Here is a 20,720-nt window from a genome sequence, read left to right on the forward strand (position 1 = left end):
CCTAATAAATAAGGCTCTAGGGGCGGGGGGAGGGGATCTATGGCAAAACCCCAATTCGATCCACATTCCTGCCGGAGAGCAGGGGGTGTCGGGAAATAAATCTTTCCCGTTTCGTGTGCATGGCGCAACCACCCCGATGGTGATCGCAAATCCATTAGCTGTGTTGTGCTTAGCAGCAGCACAAGAAATTAAGTTGCCTCCTGCCACTTTACACTGGTACGGTTGAGGGTGGTTGGGATGTGTGAGTGTGTGCAGTTTTTATTAGTTCTACATAGCACGCTGGAATATGGGAACACGGTGGGTTGTTTATCTCTCGCTCTCTTCTACCGTTGGGCAGGCACAACGGCAACGGCTTATGCAAATGATGTGATCGGTAGTTAAAATGCTGTTAGCAATTGGAGCGACTTGATTGGCGTTTGAAAGGTGTTTATTTGGCGCACCGAACGGTCGAGAGAACGGGGAAGCAAAGGCCGACCCAACCGTGGCGGTGGAGGTGGAGCGATCGTGCAACAAGTGTTTCCGACACACACCGAGATTTGAAACGCATGTGGCAGTTATTAATTAATCGACCGTTCTACCGGATTCCGTACCCCCAACAGGGGGGGGGGGGGCGCCTAAAGCAACGAATACCACCAGACAGGAGCACGGAAAGGTAAATCACCCAAAGCGCCCAACCGTTTTGCAGGTTCGATGGTGCTTTTTTCCTTCTTAATGCTCGCGCACAATTTAATGTGCACCAAAGCTCAATGTCCCGTTGGCGGAATTTGGTTTGCAAATTTCTTAGAAAATAGCAACGTTCTACCCGCCCGCGCAGGGGAAATTTGAAACCAAAAAAACACGCGGAGACACAGGAGCATGGTGCGGAAGCCTTTTGCTAGGGTTTATGGGCTTTGGTAGGGAAGGCTGTTTCTTTCTTCCCATGCACACAGACGCATAAATCACATTTTTCGCTGCTCGCGCGCTATTAGCTAATGGGCCCCGATTCCTTTTGGGCCCCGGAGCGCTGGAATGCTGCACCATAAATAAATGCGCGCGCCACTTCATTTCTGGCTACAATCAATTATTTTTGCATATATGTGTGTTGCACACCGCTGCTGCCGGTGTGTCCTTCAGGTGGCCTACAACAGCGCGTGTAGGCCCGTTTTGTGTTGGCACCATTTAAATATATTTATTTTTTCACCTTACTTCCTCGTGCCTCACTGCAGACGGCGGCTCCCCATTGTGGGTTCTAAGACGGTTGTTTATTGATATATCAAATAGCCAGTGCAAGGCCTGTGCAGTAGCAGCAGCAGCAAAAAAACAAACACATTTCCAACACACTAAAGGCGCATGGGCTGGCGATTGCAATCGGATTGCATTGTCGCTGCAATGGGCAGCAGCAGCCACCAGGATCAATGGAATTCGGTGGGAAATGGTTTGTGTTCGTACTTCCATTGGGATGATCAGATTAGGTGGTGGAGGTGCTGCTCCTCCGCCTAGCCAAAAGTCAAACTGTCAGGTAAATGGTGGCCAATAAAACGCCACACATGCAGGCATGTACCAAAAGGCCGCCGCTGTATATCTCTGTGGATGTCACTGGACGGGTTATTGAGCCGTTTGTTGCATGGGAAATTCGATTGGCGTGCGGTGAGACGAACAGAACCGAGCACAAAGAGTTAGAGAGAGAGAAAGACAGAGGAAAATTGACACAATTCGTGGGCTTCCGATCTGATAATGCCCTTTTGAGCTTTGCATGTTGGCTGCAGTTGGCTTCGGGCGCTTTTGGTGGTGTTTCTTCCAGTGCAGGGGTTTTTTGTTGAAGCCTTGATGGAATCAATTCCAACCAATTTTGTAATAGCAGAGGAAAACTAACTACGGATTGACAAAGCTATATCATAATTTAATAAATGGAAAATTTCTGTTTTATTATTCGCAAGACGTAAACTACTCCAAAACATACAAAATTCAGCAAATGGTACAACATGACACAACTAAAAACAAAACACACGAAAAAGCCCTGCAATCAGAGGCCATTCTTCTTCGCCTAAAGAGCAGCTACAATGAAACACACAAAGCACGAACACGCCGTGTCCCGCGTGTTGTTCTTTTGCTCCTACCTGCTGGCTGCACCTGTCGTGTGCAGCAGCTCGCGGCGCCCCGACTGATTAAAATGCATAATTTTTCATAAACGCTCAACGGCGCTGTTTTGTTCCAGCGCTTTGTTTGAGCCTCCGTTTTCCCTTTTGCCTTCCGCTCTGCTTATCCCCTCTCTTCCTCCACCGAACGTGGGTAACAACGGCGGGCCATTTCGCAATTTCGGTAGCTGTTAATTATTGCGACACCTCGGATGTAAAGGCAGACCGACCGGGCCTGGCATTATTAACCTACTCGGGTCCCGGGATCGAAGGGAACGGTTTCGGTGCCGCCACAGAAGTCTTGTTGCGCCTTCTCGCGCAAAAAGCGTGAAACAATCCTCGTCCTCGTCCCGGCAAAAAAACGTACCGTGCGTACCCCCGCGGGGCGTTGTTGCACAGTGCGAACGAACGAGCGCCGTACAGAGCGAAGGAAACATAAACGCTCCGTTCCACTGATGCAAGCCGGCAGCGGGATTTGGATTGTTGGAGCTATTTCCATTTTTACGCTCTTATTGAAACGTTTTTTTAACTGTTCTTATTTCGTTATACACTTTCAATCCCACGATGGGACGCGACATTACTTGCTCTTATGATTGTTTACACCAGCAGCACTTCCGGTTGCAATCGACGGGAGATTAGCATGGTGAGGTGATTTGCCCTTTTTGGATGTTAGCCGCTGTCTAAGGCTGTCTCCTGCTGACTTATAGGGCTGCTCAGTGGTAGGAGCAATTGCTACTTTCCCATGATTAATTTGTGCCTTCGGGGGTTTCCCCGTATGAAGGTAGGAGGACCTACGATGGTCCACGATTTTTCCTACTTTAAAGTAAATAGGAAATGTGGGAAAATTTAAATATTAAATCAAAGGCGATTTTTAATTATGCTTTGTTGAGACAGTGTCTCTTTCAAATCATTCCAGCTGTTGAAAAAATAAACGGATTTTTGTTCGAAACAGCTGTTAAAATTTAATAAAAATAATGTATTCATAGCAAACCGACAAAGATTGAATGCCGGCGACTAATATGGCAATGTTTTGCTTTAAACATACAACCCCTTGGAAGTTGCTAAACATATTTTCTCTACCGTTCCGACATCTATTTTCCAGCCTCGAACTCATTCCGCACACAATTCATCCATCAACATCGTCCCACTCTCGGTAGCTACAAGGGGTAGAGGTAGAAAAGCAAATTAATTAAATTTGCCCAAATCAAAACCCATCCGAGACGGTTTCTATCCGCACTTTGGTTCGGTTTCTGGAACATGGCAAAAACAAGTCACCCCATACGTGGCCTAATGAATCGAGTCCTGCCGCTAGATCGCTGCAACGATTTGTGGTTGTCAGTCGGTTGTCCCAAAACCATTAGTAATCGAACCGGCACAACTGCTCCACTGGCCTCCCCAGCCTAGCCCCAGCGTCAGGTTCGCACTTGTTGTGCAGTTGCGGGCACAAACACAATACGAACCGTCGTTACACTCGACCGAAGCAAAGAAGAAGAAAAGTTTAATCCCTTAAGCTACTGCTGCTTGCTCCTAGCTTGGCTAGAAAATTGGCCAAACCTGATGCGAGCAGCCCGATAACATGGCCATGGCACATGTACGGCGGCATCCACACATCAGCGTTCGTGGAACTGGCAGCATCCCACGCAGATGGACGGGGCAGGGGGCCAGCGGGAAAGTGTTTGCGAAAAAATGAGATTGATAAATAAATGCTCGAGTTAAAATCGAGCGGAGCTTTCGCTGCTCGCAAATCAAATTAATGACCATAGTCGATCGTGTAGGGTCAAAAAAATGGTCGGATACGAAGCAACGTGGAGCAAGGAGGAGCTTGAATTTCAGTTCGGAGCGGTTCAGGTTTCGTTGGGGGGGTTGTGCGCTGTGAACCGATGATTATTAATTAGATCCAATTATTAATTTGGAGATTACTGGCCATTCGATTTCTCTTTTTCTGCGAATGTGGTCGAGTTTTGGACTGCCGATTGGAGCAAATTATTAATTGGAACAGTTTTTGGGGCGGAGAGGCGTGTGATGCAAATTGCTACTTAAGGCGGTCAACGCGACCAAGTCGATTAGGCTATATTCAATTTAATGTGTTCTGTTTTGCTGAAGCAAACATAGTCAACATGTTTCCGTAGAAACATACGAAGCATAATTCAAATGCAACCTGTTGCAACACTCAATCGGCAACAGATTTCCGGTACATGTACGCATTAAAAGCCAGCACATTTATTCAGCCCGTCGCGGGGCACCCCGGGCTGTGGGCACGGGTCACCCGTAATCAATGAGCACTTGCACTCCTAATGATATAATTGATTGGTACATTCGATTAATCTTATCAGCTCGCTCTCTTTTCTTGCCAATTCATCTCCCCGGAGGGCGAAGGGAAATAAATCCTTAGCGATCGATGCATCAGCCCATCCTCCACCCTCCAGCTCGCTGCTTTATCAGTTACAAACCATCTGCATTGATGATCAGGCGCGATTACAGCCCTTGCGCGAGAAGAGTTGGAATACGCGCTACACGCGCTGCACGGCCCGTATGAAGAATCCTTGCAGCTTTTAACGATAAAAAAGAAAGAAATCCCGTGTAGCGCATTAATGCGCTCGTTCGATCGAGGGAGCAAACGAGAAGCAGCGAGAGAGATGGCGCGAGCGAGAGCAAGCGACGAACCCTCCAGCAAAAGGAATGAGGAAAACACAACCGCGATCGACCAAGGAGTAGCGCTGTGAAGGCAGCACACAGGCAACAGGCTAGTGGCTAGGGCGACTGCTCGTCGAACCACACCATTCGTCACATTCGTCGCTTTACATAATAAATTATTCGATATTAATTATTGGACGCTCGGCTCGGAGGCAGCCACCGCTTGGTCGGAGACAGTGTCTTAGATTTGTTATAATCTGTTTTCCTAAGACGCGATTTTTCTCCGCTTTGTGCCTCGTTGGGGCTCGCGGTGAACCTGCGTCTTTGTAAGCTTTGTCGCCTCACGGTCCAACCAAAGGGGAGCCCATAATTAATTTACCACCAACCAGCGCAACGAAACGGACACGGTATCACGGTGTTAAGGCAGTATTTTATGTCGAAGGGGGAGCAGGGTACAAAACAGAGTGCCATATGTATTGTAGATGTAAAGATTAGAGTGTTTTGCGACATCGGAATAACACAAGGAGCAATTAAACAAAAAAGAGATTTATTTTTTTCATTTTAATAAAACCTTACATTATTATGCACCAGATTTATTTTAATTCATTCATTCTTTACTTTCTTTTTTTTTTTGCAAGCATCAGGTTCGGTTTCAGCGCAAAATTGAGCCACGAAACATTGTATTACAAATTTGCCCCAATCGCACCCAACCCGATGCCGTGGTGCCAGGAAAATGAATGATCCTTTTGCTGCGCGCAAATCGGTCTTGTGGTGCAGCGCTTGTCTCCTGATAAAATATTTGCGAACGCAAAAAAAAAAAACAGATTGCTCCCACAGCGGTGGACGAAGATTAAGCGTCCTCACCCCCGGGAACGGGTGAAAACTGCTCGTCCAAAAGGCAAAACCGGAGGAGATGCGAGGAAGGAAAATCATTGAAACGCGGCTCCGATCGCAAGCGATCGAGCATATCGATACGACGCCAACAAACAAACGTGCGAGAGACGCTTCACTTGCTGCAGCGGACTTATAAAATGCAAATTAGGATAAATTTATATTCAAATTGTAAATCGTGTTCAACACTGCAAGCCAACCCGCACCATCCTCCATTTTGCTTGCTTTGCTCTTCTCCGTGGGCTTATGTTCCGTTTGGCGCGCAAGTGGCTGAGATTGTCGAGTGTTGGTTCGTTTGGTGGAGGATGGAAGATGAAAGAAAGCGATTTTGGACCACAGTAAGGAAGTGGCAAGGTGCACAGGATAGAACGTTTCATGTCCGAATGCAATGCGTTCCGTTCCCAGCGTATTTGTCGAGCTCGAGATGAGTTATGAAGTGCAGGGACGGGATGATGCATGTAAGGACAGCGCTAACGTATTGGAGATTAATTTTTCAGCGCACCCATCGTACGTGTGAGCGTTGCGCTGCTGTTGGCAGTCATTATGAAGGGATTGTAATACATATAAATTAATTCTATTAATTAATAAAGATTGTTTGACTACTAAGCGGGACATCATTACATAATTAGTTTATTTTGCTACAAGTGAGTAAATTTTAATTATTTGTTTCTAATAATAATTTAAAACAAAAACAATTTTTTGTTCTAAAATAAACAGTTCAAACTGTAATTAATGCAATTTTAAAATATTTATTTGTCGAGCTACACTATTTTCAACATCTCTGTCAGCAATGCAACAAACTAGCAACAGCAATGGCACCTGAACATAAAATGGTGAAAAAGATGGCCAAATAGTTTGTACAGCAAACTAGCTCTCCCTCTCCCGTGAACGCCGCCCCCCTTATGTTTGCGCTAATGATTATTTATGTGTTGCAAACACGCGTCACCAACGCTGTCGCCATGTTGCGTCGCGTTTCGAGCGCATTTGCGATCAGCATTGCTGTCAAACGCGTGGACCAAAGATCGATGGCCAAGCCCCGCATTCGGACCCGCGTGCGCACACATACACACGCATTTGGAAGCCGCGCAACCGTGGCCGGGTAGGTGAGGTGACAACACATTCCGACCCGGTGTGGTGGTGATGCTGGTGGTTGAAATTAACGTTAATCGATCGAGATGAACACCGCACGCTAAGTAATGGGAGCCCGGACTGATGTAATGCTTGGTTTCTGGTTTGGATTTTGCTAGGTTTTTACCTTCCTACTCTCCACCGAGCACACCTTACCTAGACCGAGCCGATTCAAGAACGGCAAAAATAAATGTCTCTGCAGGTCATCGAAACCAACTTCTCTAAGACATTGAACAGGGTGGTTTAAGATGGGCTTTAGATAACAGAGCCACGAAAGTATTTCAAACACCAGCATTGAAAGCGGAAAAGAAATCCAACAACAACATACATATCCTCCCACTCAGAACCTCCAGCACTCGACGATCCTCCCCCCCCCAGGCATTAACTTCCCAATCTTCGGTATTATTAATGATGCACGTTTGCCGTCCAGTGTCCAGCGAACTCTTTCGGTACGCTCGCGCTACCATCGAACCCTTTGGAACGGACTGACGATGATGGAGTGGTTTCGATTTTGTCACTCGTGACAGTGTCCGCTCCGAATTGGGGCCTGAGGCGTCTCCAAAAAGGTTTTGGAGGTAATTTTTCTTCCCGCCGTCACCGCTGCCGTTGACATCCTGGGGACTTTTCGCTGCCGGAATGCAAAGTAGAAACGCTCCGTAGCAATAGCCGTGGCATCGCGCCGTTTAGGGAAAAGTTGTCATGTTCGATCGACTCATCGTTCATTATGTAGCTGGGGAAACATGATTCATCCATTAAATGGTGTGTTGCAAGGATAAACCATTGGATGTTAAGGCTAAGGCATTTTTAAAGAAATTGAAAGGTTTTTTAAAATCATTTATATTCAAAATCAATTTCTGTTAAAGATTCTACATAGATACTAACACGAAGAACTCTTGCACTAAACAAACAGCCCAGAATGTTCTATGTCGATCGAGACTCCCCATCGTTAGACATTTATCAACATAATCACAATACACCCGTTGGGAACTTACTAGTCAATCGCCCCATTCCAATAAGGAAAGACATATTAATGGCAATGTTTTCACTAATACTGCTAATAAGTACAAATTGGATTCGTTATCCCAATTAATGAGAAAGCATCAGGCGATTTTCCTTCCCACACTGCTTCTTGCTTCTTGACTCCCGACCATCGGAAAGGATTTTCCTCCTACTCGCCAGCAAAAAGCCCCCCCCCTCAGCGATGCTAGACGTGTTTTAATTACGATGCTGCGCCATTTAAAGCTCTTCTTCCAGACCCGAAAAGACACACAGGTGTCCGAAAACGCTTGCAATCCTGAAGAGGGCCAACCGAACGAGAGCTATTTTTCTCCTCGCTTAATAGCTGCGATATTTCAAAATTATAAAAATGCCACAATCGTCCACCGAAAGACGCGGTTGGCGGTTGGGGGGAGGGAGGGAACCTTAGACCGACCACATACAGAGAAACCTCGATCGTTCGAAGCCGTACTTTCGGCAGGGTCGGCAAAATAGATTAGTCTAATCCCGCTCTGCTTCCTCACGCTCTGTCTCTCGCTCTCTCTCTCTCTCTCTTTCTCTCTCTCGATCGTTCTTTGAGAATACCCGTGGGGGTCTTAATAAGCCCCAATTATGCCGACACTGCCGTCGTTTGGAGATGAACAGCGGAAGGGCTATTATTGTTGGCATAGATTTTTTCGTTTTATGATACGGCAACAGACGAACACAGTCCACTGCGCCGGCAAGGAAGCGCTGGGACGAACATCGAATAAATTGAATCAATCGTATCGACACACCGCACTCCGGGATTGGTGTAACTAGAAATGTAAATCAGCGCCCAGGGCCCCACAATCGATCGGCGCTAATAAAATATTTAGATCGATTGTGGCCCGTTTTGATCGTTCCGTCCCGGTGCCCGTCTATCCGCTAATCAGTTTTATTGCAATATTTTACGGCTGTCAAAATGGCGTCAAAAGTGCTCTTTGTGTGTGTATGTGTGTTGTTTCGCTCGCGATCAGATAAGAATCGATTGCTCCTACAAATACCGCCCAGATTTATGGTACCCCTTCGCTGGTTGATGGCGAATCAAGCATGCGGACACAACAATGCAACAAAAGCAAAACATGTAATCCTTGTCGAAACAAGGATACAAAAGAGCGAAAACACAAACAAAACAAACAAGAGCATAGAAAGGGTAAATACGACATTGACAAAACATTGGCGAAAAGGATCACTCGCCAAATACGCTAGCAAACGATGGCGCCATCACTGTGGCTGCTCTCGTTTCCTTCCGCCGTGGAATGGCACCGGAGGCACCGTTCAAGGACGGTGGCGTTGATTTGATAAATCATTTACATGCAGCTTCACCGTACACGTTGCTCCGTTTGACAGCAGAGTTGAGCGAGCGAGCAAACGAGCGTAATGTCTCGATCGATCGACACACGACAAATGACTTCCTCTCTTGCGGTGCGCTCGGGTGTCGATCGTAACAAGCCCTGCGAACAAGCCTTAATAATGCAGCACCGGTCAACCACTGACAAGAAAAAAGGAACTGCGAAGTGGACGAAGTGTGCAGTGATTCAATTATAAATTCCACAGGTAGAAGGGTGATTAAAATCGATCGGTACAACCCGCTGGTTGGAAGCTGTGCTGCTGGCTGCTGAAGCTGGAAATGGCTTCCTCGTGTTGGATTAGGATCACGCTGCACGGACGGGAGCTTTCGATGCATATTAATATGTAATGTAAGTGCCAGCGCTTTTTACTGCTACATATTCATGAAGAACAGTTTGTTGTATTTTTTAAATGAATTTAATAACCGTTCTAGTAAATGTTGATGCAAGCATCATAATTCTTGAAACATATGCCAACCGAGACACTGCAGCACTTTGCAACTAAGTGCCAAACTGAACGGTGGAATTTGACATTTCCAATCCGTGTCCAACCTCGCATGTTAAGCTCGCTGCCACGAGCACGGTCTTTTCTGCTGCTCAGAGGTTCAGAGCCGCGCGTCCAAATCCATCGATCGACCGTATCGGGAGCGTACCTGTTGTGCCGCGACGCTGGCACAATTAGAACGGGAACGAAATCGTAATCGGATACGATTACGCTCGACTACCTTCGTTTCTGCCTGGTGTCTGTTTTTGTTCCCCCACCCAGCCGTGCACTTTGAGATTATTCATCGACCGAAATGATCTGCTCGAACGGAATGAACCTAAACAGCGACGCGTCGCAGCAAATTGGCCTTCATGGGCTGGTCAGAAGGCATTCGGAGGCTTCAGGGTGGTGAAGAATTAATAACACGCAGTGCGGGTACCCGGGTTCGAGCCATGGAGAGGGGAGCGCGTGAGCGTGAAGTCACGAGAAAAATATTAAATTTCAAAACCATTCCCCCCACCATCACTTTGCGTGAGTAACATGCTGTTCTTTTGAAGCAACACAACGTTATTGTTTGTTATTTTTTTGTGCCTGCATCCCTCCCCACCAAACACACACAGAAAACCTTTTTTTTCCTGTACTAATTTGTGTACCGTGCCTTTCGCGGGCTGGTGTGTGCCCCGCGTGAGTGAAATTCTAATGATCCTGCGATGAATGACAGGCAGGAAGAAGTGTGTGAGCTAATTTTCGGAATTGTTTTAACAGCAGCAGGCAACGTCCGGGCCGGATCATTCGGTCGGTTGGTGTTTTGTGTTGTGTAGCAGTCCGTCCATCCGTCCGTGCCACCTCCCGAGGTGCTAATGAAGGAATAATGCTGGGCTGTGCTCTCCCTGAGGGGTAGCCGTACACAGCGTATCCGATTTCCCGCAGAAGTCGGCGAAAACACACACAAAAAATACACAGCCCAAACAATGGCGCGAGAATTGTGGGGTTCATCTTGAAGGTCTGGGAGTAAACCACACTTTGTTCGTTTGTCGATGAAAATATTAATTGAACGATATTGTAGACCTGTGTGCTGCTTGTTTTTTTTTTATATTTAGATAGGAAAAACAGCTTTACATTGGTGAGAAAAGTTGAGATAGGAGAGGAAATAAATTCACTCATTTTATTCACAAAATTAATTGTGCCGCGCCGAAAGAAGGATCGACTTCTATCAGCTAATAAACATAAAGCTTTAACGTGCGGCCCATTAAGGCAAACGCATTAAGGAAGGCTCCCCTGTCAAGCCGCCCGCAGCCTTAGGTCGCACTTTGCGAATGAAATAATGTAGGATATCATTATTTCAGCATACTTTACGGCGCCAACGGATTTAGTTCGCTGGCGCAAAAGATGTAGATCTCAATCTATACATGCGCAACACACACACGGATTTGACGACATTCTAGCCCTAGAAAACTGATCCGATCGAGCCTGGCGTCGCTCGCACGCTCGCTCGCTCGCTCATCGCTCCGGTCCACCATACAAACACACGCACACTCCCACAGTCGATCGAAACGTGTTTAAGCATCTAATTAACACATAAAATAGAACTTTTTATTTGCACCGATAATTAGCCGCATCGGGGCAGGCAGGCGCAAGAACCGAGCGAGCGATTACGATTTTCCACCCGATGGCCTGTTGCTGCTGCCAGCGAGCTTATCAAGCGGCTGCTTTATTTTATTATTTCGAACGCGGATCGAACCGAAAAACAATTAAATGTGGATTATTTTCTTAGATATGGGTACGATTGCGATGGGTGGGAAAAAATGGCACGCAGTACGACACAGACAAGACCGCTTTTAGGCGCGCGCAAAGAAACAGGTTCGCGGAAGCAGGTTGCTGAAATGCTAAAATGCATCCCGTTACACGTTGAACAGCAAAAAAAAGCATCTTATCGTAAGTAAGAGAGCCTTTTTCTTTAAGTTCTTTTAGAACATAAAATATACGACCGACAGCACTATTCCATTCCAGTAGCCTCTGGCATGGTGTTTTAGTTATTTTGTTTTTTTTTTTTTGGTGATGTTTTAGTCCCGCTGAGTGCCAATATTAATCATATTTAGCTGTGAAGATTGTGGGTTAGAAATATGATGAAGCACAAGATAGGACTTCTCCACCAAACGACACCAAAACGCCGATGAACCAACAAACATTGAGGTGGCGGGGGGAGGGCAGTTTGGACAAAATGAATAAGGAGAGAGCCGCGTGTAAAGCCTGACAGCGACAGCTACGGCGCGGAGAAGCTAAACAACATAAATCATAAGACGCTGTTTGCACTGGGCTGGGGCGATATTTCATTCAGGAAATAAGGCAGCACTCGCTCTCGCTCGCATCAGCCGGTCAATCAGCCGGTGAAAACGTGGCCGGTTTTGTGGCCGAGCGATCAAGAATGAGTGAACAAAAATAGTAATGATAATCGCTCAAAAACCACGGTGCCATGGTTCGTCGCTTTACGCGCGTGCGCCCAACGAGTCTTTCCCGTCTCGGCTGCGCTATGAATGAACTCGCTGCACTGCCAGCCGGCAAGTCGTACGACGATGAGCTACGATGAGCCCCGTGATTGATTAGTTCGGTGGTTTTATCTAACACCCCTACTGCCGCCGCGTTCATCTTTCCTCGCGTAAGTGATTTTTCCAACCATCCCGCTCGGAAACGGACAAGCGCGCATCCATACCATCAAACCTGCGTTTGGTGGAGAAGAACATCCTCGAGCTTTCTGCTTGTCTCTCTCGCTTAGTCCCATAGCAACCGTTTTTCTTCTGCCTTCTTTTTTCAGCTCCATTTTGAGCGTGCTCTCTCTCTTTGCCAGTCCACGAACCGACGGAGTAAAGTGCTTCCAATGCAAATAAAACCTCATTTACCGTAACAAGGACGTAAAAAATTGGTCCAGAGCCCGTTGGAGGTGGCTAAGGTAATTAGCTTGCGCGCGCGCGCGCCCCAGTGAACAACGTACGGCCTCCTCTGTCGTGTACTGCTCTGGTGCGCCAGGGTGTTTTTCGTCTAAACGACAACCGGCGACGAGGCCAGGAAAAAAAAGAAAAGTCTCCATCAGTGCTGCTGACGAGTGGTAAACGATTGATTATATAATATCACTCATTTTGTAACACATGCTTGCATCTGATGCGCGCGTTCGTTAAGCTGTGTTGGCGGGGTGTTTTTTTGCTGTTGTTTCGTTTTGTTTTCTCATGCCCCCCGCTCATGCCGTTCAATAAATGGCAGCAATGTGCAATTTAGCTGCGTGCGCTTGAGCGTAGCTAGAAGATTGGTGGGAGCTAAAGGCATCAGGGCGCCAGCAGCCGCTAACTCTAATGGCAGTGCAAAAAAGGATTGTTTCAATATTTATGTTCCCGATGCATTATGCGCCACTTGCGTGGCGGTGATTGATTGCGCTCGAAGTGTTTGATATGGATTAAAATGCGTTTTTTTTGTGTTTCTGTGTGTGAGTGTGTGTTCAATAGATTTCATATTATCGGTTGTGCTAAATCAATTACACCATTAAATGGTGTTAGACGTAAGGTAAATAAATTTGCATTTATATTGTTGACATAACGAGGATTGATCACGTTTAAATTAATTGTCACGAGGACTAAACGTTTAAATTAATTGTAATATTTTATATTTTACTTTTTATAATTCTAGCACAGTTAAGATTTAATCAACTACAATTATAAAAACAACTTATAAAAACAAACACAATGTCAATCTTCTTCACAAAATGCCCCCGAGTAGCACGTGCATGCTGCACAAACTGGTTTCGCAAAAGAAGGCAACTCCTGTCTTCTAAAATTCCCTGCCTGAGAATGATTTTCACGCGACAGGTTGTTTGTTGTTGCGTTCGTATTCGTTTTTCTTTTCGGAAGGGGTTCCTCCTCATTCCGTAACCGGATTCCGGCGACGGGACGTTCGGTAGGTCAAGTCAAGCGCTGTTTTTGTTGGTCGCGTGCTGCCGACCGTCCGACAAACCCACAAAAACAACTACAATCCCACAAATCAACTTCATCAGCGGCCGCCGAGAACACTGAACGATTCTAATTCCGGTTTTCGGGTTTCGGAATCCCCCAAAAATGTTCGCTCGGAACCCATCATCAACCCGGCGGCAGCAAAAGAACCAGTTCCGGTTTTTCAAAATTTCACTCTTCTACCAGCAGAGCAAGTGCTCCCGTGTGCTAAGCTTTGTTTTGACGCGCATTTGTTTCTGTTCCCTCGCTCTCTCTCTCTTTCACTCCCCTTGTGTGGTGTGGTCGATTTTTGGGCGTCCGTTTCCCGGGTGCCTACCTACTACCCCCGGCAAAACCGGGGTGATCCACCCTCCGCGCACACTGTTGGGACTGTTGACTGTTTTACCCCCTATTTTGCTACCCCGATATCACACGCGCGCGGCCAGGGCACGCGTGTGATTCGGGACCGGCCCAGAAACGGGATTCCGGAACCGGTCGCAGGGTACGCACAGCCTCCGGTTCTCCAGGAACCGGTTCCAGAGAACGCACACCTGACCGTGCTCGGAAGGCTGTTCCGGGGCACTGGAACAGGGCCCGGCACGCGATCTGACTAGTTTTCGGGCCGTCCGGCTGTCTGTGGTGCCGCGACGGCAGTGCGACCGGTTCCACCTTGCGCAAGGTGTTCCCCGTGACCCATCTTCTGACGCTGGCGCTGGTTTTTGGGTAGTCGAAAAATCCGTGCCCGTGGCGAATGATGATGGAATGCTGGAAATGTCGTGATTCTATACAACGCAAAAGATTGCCATTCTTATGCAATCCGTACTGCGAGTGGACGCAAACGCTCGGTAAGCTTGTGAGCAAGTGTGACTTGAAGCGCAAGCGACGAACCCCATGGCGTGCCGGTTGCCTGCGTACAAACCCATACAACCGTTGGCACAAAGGGTAAGCGCAGCATCCCTTCGACACCCCTTTTGAGCTTAATCCCGTGCCTGTCCGCACCTTTACATTGTACAGCTTCCCTCTTCCTTGTGTACCGTGGCGTTTGTGCGCAACGGGCGCACAATTCTACACAGGACAATCGTCCAAGCTCTTCACGGGCTTGTTGAATGGAAACATTCTTCCCGCTGGCCATCGCAACGCACGGTTGGCGCTTCTCTACGCAAGATGAAGTGTTCGTCACGTCCATGCGAAGGTAATAAAGCACCCGCAGGGAGAGTGCGGAAACAAACGGACGAAGCATACATGAGGTAATCAAGCCTGTTGATCCCTTTTTTCCCCCTTCTGCCCTATCTTTAGAGTCCATTTGAAATTCCGTTAAAGCAGTTGTGGTCGCGTCGCAACCCTTTTGGCGTTGGTGAAAAAAAAGGCAAACCCTTTTGGCCGTTGGCCGACGTCCCTTGGCGATAGCCCTTCGCGATGGTCGGCCTCTTGCATTAATGAGAACAAACACATAGAACACGATGCGCACTGGCTCATCTTCGAAGCAGCAAATAGGCAACCCATAAAGAAGGGGTTCTATCTCCCGAAAGCAAAAGGGGTTTATGACCGTCCGAAAAAGGACTTCAGGATGAAACGGATGATTTTGTCTCGCCTCACCCCTAGTCAACAACAGCAAGATTGCCGGTCGAGCAATCGTCCATCGCAGCGTCCAACGAATTAATAAAAACCGGGAAGGGACTGGGTCCGGCTAAGAAATCCGTCCAGGCTGTACAATCCGTGTGAAAGTTTTGTTTGACGACGTTTTTTTTTGCTCTTCCTCTTTTCTTAGATTCCGTTCGTTGTTGCGTGTCTTTCGTGCGTAAATGAAGGTTCGGAGGAAGACTCACACACAAAACATCCAAAACGACGGTTTGCATGTCCTTTTTTCGTCGTGTTCTGCCTTGCTGATGGTGATTTGAATGAACAGATTCATCGTACACGGACGCTTCAGCAAATTGTTCAAGACAGCATAACCAAACAAAAAACGGCCAAAGAACACACGAAAGAATGGACCTCAAGAATGTTAAATTAGAGCAATGGATCATGCGTCAAAGACCCTTTGCAGCGAGGAAGGCCGTTATTTCAAGGACGACAGGACATTCCGTACAAGATTTACCAACAGCTGGTTGGTTTTGAAACGGAAAATGAAACTCTTAGCAGGGAAGGATCTAGATATTTTGGATTAGGATTAGCACAAATGAATCAAGCTAGCGTGCAGAGAAAATGGGATCATACTGTACAGGCAGACGGAATAATTTCGAATATTTCCAAACTGCTTTCATCGTAATAAAGATATACATAAAAATAAACAAAACTGAAATTGATCATTTTTTATGAAAAAAGGTGCATCAGCACAAAATTCCTCACAAATACACCAAAGGTAAAGGGCTAGGATCAGTTTTCACAACATTTGCCGCCTCTGTTTGTCATCCTCCGGCATCGAAAACACTTGCACTTCAGGGTAGACTTCAGAGACTGTTCTTCATGCGTCCCTCGGATCCATTCACGTGAATGTGTTAATTTTGTGCTTCCGCTTACTGATCCCATATAGGCCGTTTGACCGCTTCAAGAAGACATTTTACAATTCAACTTCATGCCTCTGTTCTCGCGCGGCCCTTTTGAAAGGCCCGCATACAGCCGGAAGCGGCGAATAAAGGTAATTTGAAGTGTGCAAGTGCTACCGGGTGGGCTCCCGGGGTGGTTTGTTTAGAACATTTTGGGTTTTTTTTTATAGTGTATGGACGATACAGTAGATGAAACAGACTCATAAACACACATTAACTAAACTGACCCCATGGGATTCGTCGCTTCAAACCAAAACTCTTCTATTGATGAAATGGGGATCACAGCTGGTTTTGTTTAACTATTTTTGTGTAAAAAAACAACTCAAAAGCTACTTCAGCTACGAAATATTCATTAAATTTGTACCCTGCAGACATGATTGGTTTCGTTTCTGTGATTGTTTCTGTCGATGTGCAACATGAACCATTAGAATTGCGATCGCAATCGCCCGATGTTTTACCGATTATCTTCGCTCAGCCAATCCGAGTAGGGCAGGCCGAAAGTGTTTCCGGTATCCAGCTTGACGGCTTTTTTACCCCTAACACATAAATAAGGGGGACTCGGGACCCGTGGAAGACGGGGCAAGACGATGAGCTGCTGAAACGGGACACTCAGTTAGAGTGTGCGCGCGATGTAGGTCGTGTGATATTGTTTTATTCGAATTTTATATACACTCGTGCTCGTGCTCCTTGATCGTCCTCGGTCGATCGGGTGCGGGCACAGGCGGCTTCGCACAGGCGGCCTTAATTTGTTAAGGCAATAATAGCAGCGTGTAGGCGAGCTCGGTGACTTTACGACGTTACGATCGCTTTTGCTGATGGCACAATTTAACGATATGCGCCACAATGGGGGAGATGGACGATTCCACCAATATATTGAAAACGGTTATTTGCGCAACCGCTTATTTTTATTTAACACTTTCTCGTCGATTCACTAGGTTTGGGGTGCGCTTCACTCTAACATAACACACTTTTTGCGAACGAAAACACACGCTCTTCGCAGAAGACAATGAATATTCACACTTTACACGAATCTGATTTGTGTCACTGATGGTGGTGATGGTTTTCTTTATCTTTTCGCATCACCTTTGCCCGTAGTCTTGTAGAATGGGTGTTTGAACGGTAGGATTTACTTATTTGGGAACAAACAAAGGCAAACACAACACGATGCCAAACTATTTCTCATTCTCATTTCCCGCTTTCTCGCCTGTCGCTTCTAGCCACTTCCAAATGCCAACCGTGAAGAAGTTTGTGTGAATATTTAAATTGATCAAATAAAATTATGCAAACTGTACAGCCATCACGGGCCAAACCCACGAAACGCTTCCCGATCGACGTTCGATGCACTTGTTGCGTAACCTTACAAATTTGCCTTCCTTCCCATATCACATGTCGATCGAAACGAAGTCACCAGAAAAGGCGGATGTATCGTTTATTAGTCGGAGCCGCCAAGCCGTTTTTGGTTTAAAATATACGATACTTGGCTCCGGCAAGGTATTCAATTGGATCGTGCTTCCAGATATGGCACCAAAACACACAGAACGTACACCTCTTAACACCTTAAACACGAAACGGGGCATATGTTTCCACTTCGATAAGCTTAATCACATGGTATGGCACAGTAAGGATAGAACTTCACGGTATATTCCACGCGCGAGATTATGGTTTAACTACGTTACAAACGGTAATCGGTTTCCGGCGCCCTAAATCACCAGGCTGATTATACTCGACAGCAAAACGATACAGCACACGGTTTGGATATAACTTCGCGCCAAGAAAACGTCGCGTCTCCGAGTGGACAGCCCGCAAAACGTGCGCAACCGAAAAAAAGGGACGCGATCTTTCCTCCTCTCGTGGTGGCGTGGTGAGCTCGGTGAGTAGCCGATGTAAACTGAGGACCACTTCGGCCAGGTTCGCCGCAATCACCGCGTAGGCAAATGAAGCCCCGCGCGCTCTCACACCAGTTCCCGCTAAAAACGACGCAAACGAGTTAGATAGAGCGAGCGGAGGGGCCGAAGGGGCGGCCAAAATGGACGCGGCGGCAAAGCAAGAGCACAACAAAACCCGCGGGTGCTGCTCCATTCGGCAAACACACCAGAAAGCGCGCCACGCAGCCTCCGAGAGCGTGTGCGCACGCGTGATCACTTTCCGTCCCTGTCCTGTACTGTTTGCTCCACTCCATGTTTGCTTTGGTGCTCGCTCGCACAGCCGCGCGGTGGAAAGAGTACACACGATCGCTTCGGCTGCGATTCAATCGATCGTCGTCCCCAATGTGGTGGGGAAGCTGTTTTTATTCGCATGTTTTGCGGGGAGCCGGTTCGCTCTCTGTTTGCCGCGCTTGGGTAGAGAGAGATGGCACAAGGGTCCCGCAACGGGGTAACGCCTCGACCGGTTGCTCAGGTGTGCACGAGGATATCACGCAAAAAAACGGGACTCAAACGATCGGCTCGAAGCAACTGCTCGAATGGCTGCGACAAGTGCGGCTCCAAGATGCGAGCTCCAGTGCGAAACAGGTGCGTCGTCTCGTGAGTTACCGGCGGCATTGGCGAGTGACTCGCGCGGGTGGTGAGCGACAAACCTGTTCCGGAAAAGCGCGCGCGCTTTCGCCTGCTTAGTTAAGGGTGGAGACCGTTACTTTGTGTCTAAATTCTTTGCGATGTGCTTTTCTGCATTGCTGCGGACTCGTTACAGCAGGTGAAAGGGCAATATTGCAAGGAAAATGTACGGTTGTTTCATGAATAAGTGAATTAGATCATGTTCAAATGTTGAAAATGTGGTTGTAAAACTTGTATAACTATTATTATAAATCAGCCGTACCGGCGAACTCGTTCGTTCCTGGGAACGTTCGCCGCGACGCTCATTTTCACTCATTACATAGCCCTCTAGATCAAAAATTAGAAAACCGTATAGATTTTGTACTGGCCAACCTAGCGGTACAACCCTGTCCACTCATGAGCGACGAATGTTTCTCGTCGAACGAGTTCGCCGGTATAGCTGAATATTATATCGATATTTGTAAGATATTTTCATCACATAAACAACCCTGCAAAGTGTCTAATGAGTGAGTTCCATTAAAAAAACACATAAAAAATCAAATACACTAAGGACACGCTATTTTAACATCCGTCTTCGATTTTGGTCCAACAACCAAATCAAAGATCAACGGAAAATTCTTCGATCACATCAAAAAAATTAAAAGGACATGTCCTCTGCTGCAACATAAATACGCTGCTAGAACATAATTTAGACCACTCCGTTGCCCATCTCTCGCGCATCTCGATCGTGATAAGCTGAAGATGCTTTAAATTTTACCTGCTCTCCCATCCTGTGAACTAATAACGTAAACATGGTTCGTAATTTAAACACACACATACACACACAACAAACCCTACAATTTAAATCCCAAAAAGAGATCCAAAGCAAACCGGCGATAGATTAGACCAGCGGCCGATGGAAAGCACGTCACGCGTTGGGACCGTTCTGATATCTCATAGGCCTGAGGAATGGTAATCCCTTTTCCCGTGGCCAAAGGTCACATGAGTCGCGGTCGCTTTAACGCACGAAACCCCTTTCACATTCATTTAATCCCTTGTCCCTTGCTCTCAATTCTATTGCCCCGCGGTACTTCGCGTCCTATGGTATCTGGAGAGAGAAAAAAAACCAATAGTCCTCGGGAAGAGGAACATAAAAAAACATACACCCAGACTGACCGAGACGGAAAGCTTCATGATTTGTTATGGCACTGGCACTGATGATAATGGGTGCCCTACAATGTTTTTTACCCCGCTTTTCATCTAATTTAGGCATTAAGGATTCCACCTGAAACTGAAGGAAGCTTGCACCGCGAGAGGATGCAATACTTGGGTCCAGTAATCCCTGTTACGGACGACCGAAACGGATCGGCTCGGGACATTCCAAGAGACAAGGTCAACCCTACACTGCGTAAAGAATGTCGCGTTGCTTATCTTTATCCCTATTTTTTCTTCGCCGTACCTTTGTGGGTATCCTATCGCGCGGTCCCCTTGCAAGCGAGCAAATGAATATCCTTCGTACGATGCGATCGTCTGCCGCAGACCGTTGCTATCGTAATGTTGCCTTGTTGTTTGATGCATTTTCATCAGCACTTACCTAGAAAGAAAGAGAGCGGGAAAAGAAGAACGATTAAATTAGATAATTATTTCGTGTTTGAAATTCATCACATTGTTATCTGGGAAAAGTGGAAAGTCCAATAAGATTTTACAGTGAATATAAAATAAAATGAAAAAGATGTGATAGTAAAGAAGAATCACGTCGAAACAGAAAATTAGGTTACATAAAAATAAAATTGAAAAAAACATCAACCGTTTCAATAATTTAATAAAAGAGCAAATCAGACTAATTGACCCCAAGAAATCCATTTAAATAAATAAATAAAAATATCTTAAGTGTTTAATTATTCAAGCCTTACATTTGACACACATTTTATACAATTTAGTTCTCGTTTTTTCCATTTCAATTTGTTCGCTGTCTCCTTCCATATAAACATACAACATACATATACTGATTTCACACTCATGCCTACCATCTACCATCCTGCATGTGCAGCTTCC

General features: G+C 46.5%; 1 protein-coding gene and 1 long non-coding RNA gene across 8 annotated transcripts in view; one reads left to right on the top strand and one right to left on the bottom strand.

Moving 5' to 3' along the window:
- The window catches only part of LOC120953224 (protein grainyhead), a 186,055-nt gene that overhangs the window by 81,465 nt on the left and 83,870 nt on the right, over positions 1-20,720 (bottom strand). The gene's annotated exons all lie outside the window — the stretch shown is intronic.
- Positions 1-20,720, top strand: part of LOC125906856 (uncharacterized) — a 264,465-nt gene that overhangs the window by 14,068 nt on the left and 229,677 nt on the right. Inside the window, exon 1 of one of the 2 annotated variants that reach the window (XR_007452175.1) lies at positions 8,858-8,868. The exons of the other annotated variant lie outside the window; for it this stretch is intronic. This is a non-coding gene — a long non-coding RNA (uncharacterized LOC125906856). Of the gene's footprint in view, positions 1-8,857; positions 8,869-20,720 lie in introns of those variants that run through there. 2 annotated transcript variants of the gene reach the window in all.

Source organism: Anopheles coluzzii, chromosome 2, assembly GCF_943734685.1.
Source record: "Anopheles coluzzii chromosome 2, AcolN3, whole genome shotgun sequence".
Taxonomy (NCBI): Eukaryota; Metazoa; Arthropoda; class Insecta; order Diptera; family Culicidae; genus Anopheles; species Anopheles coluzzii.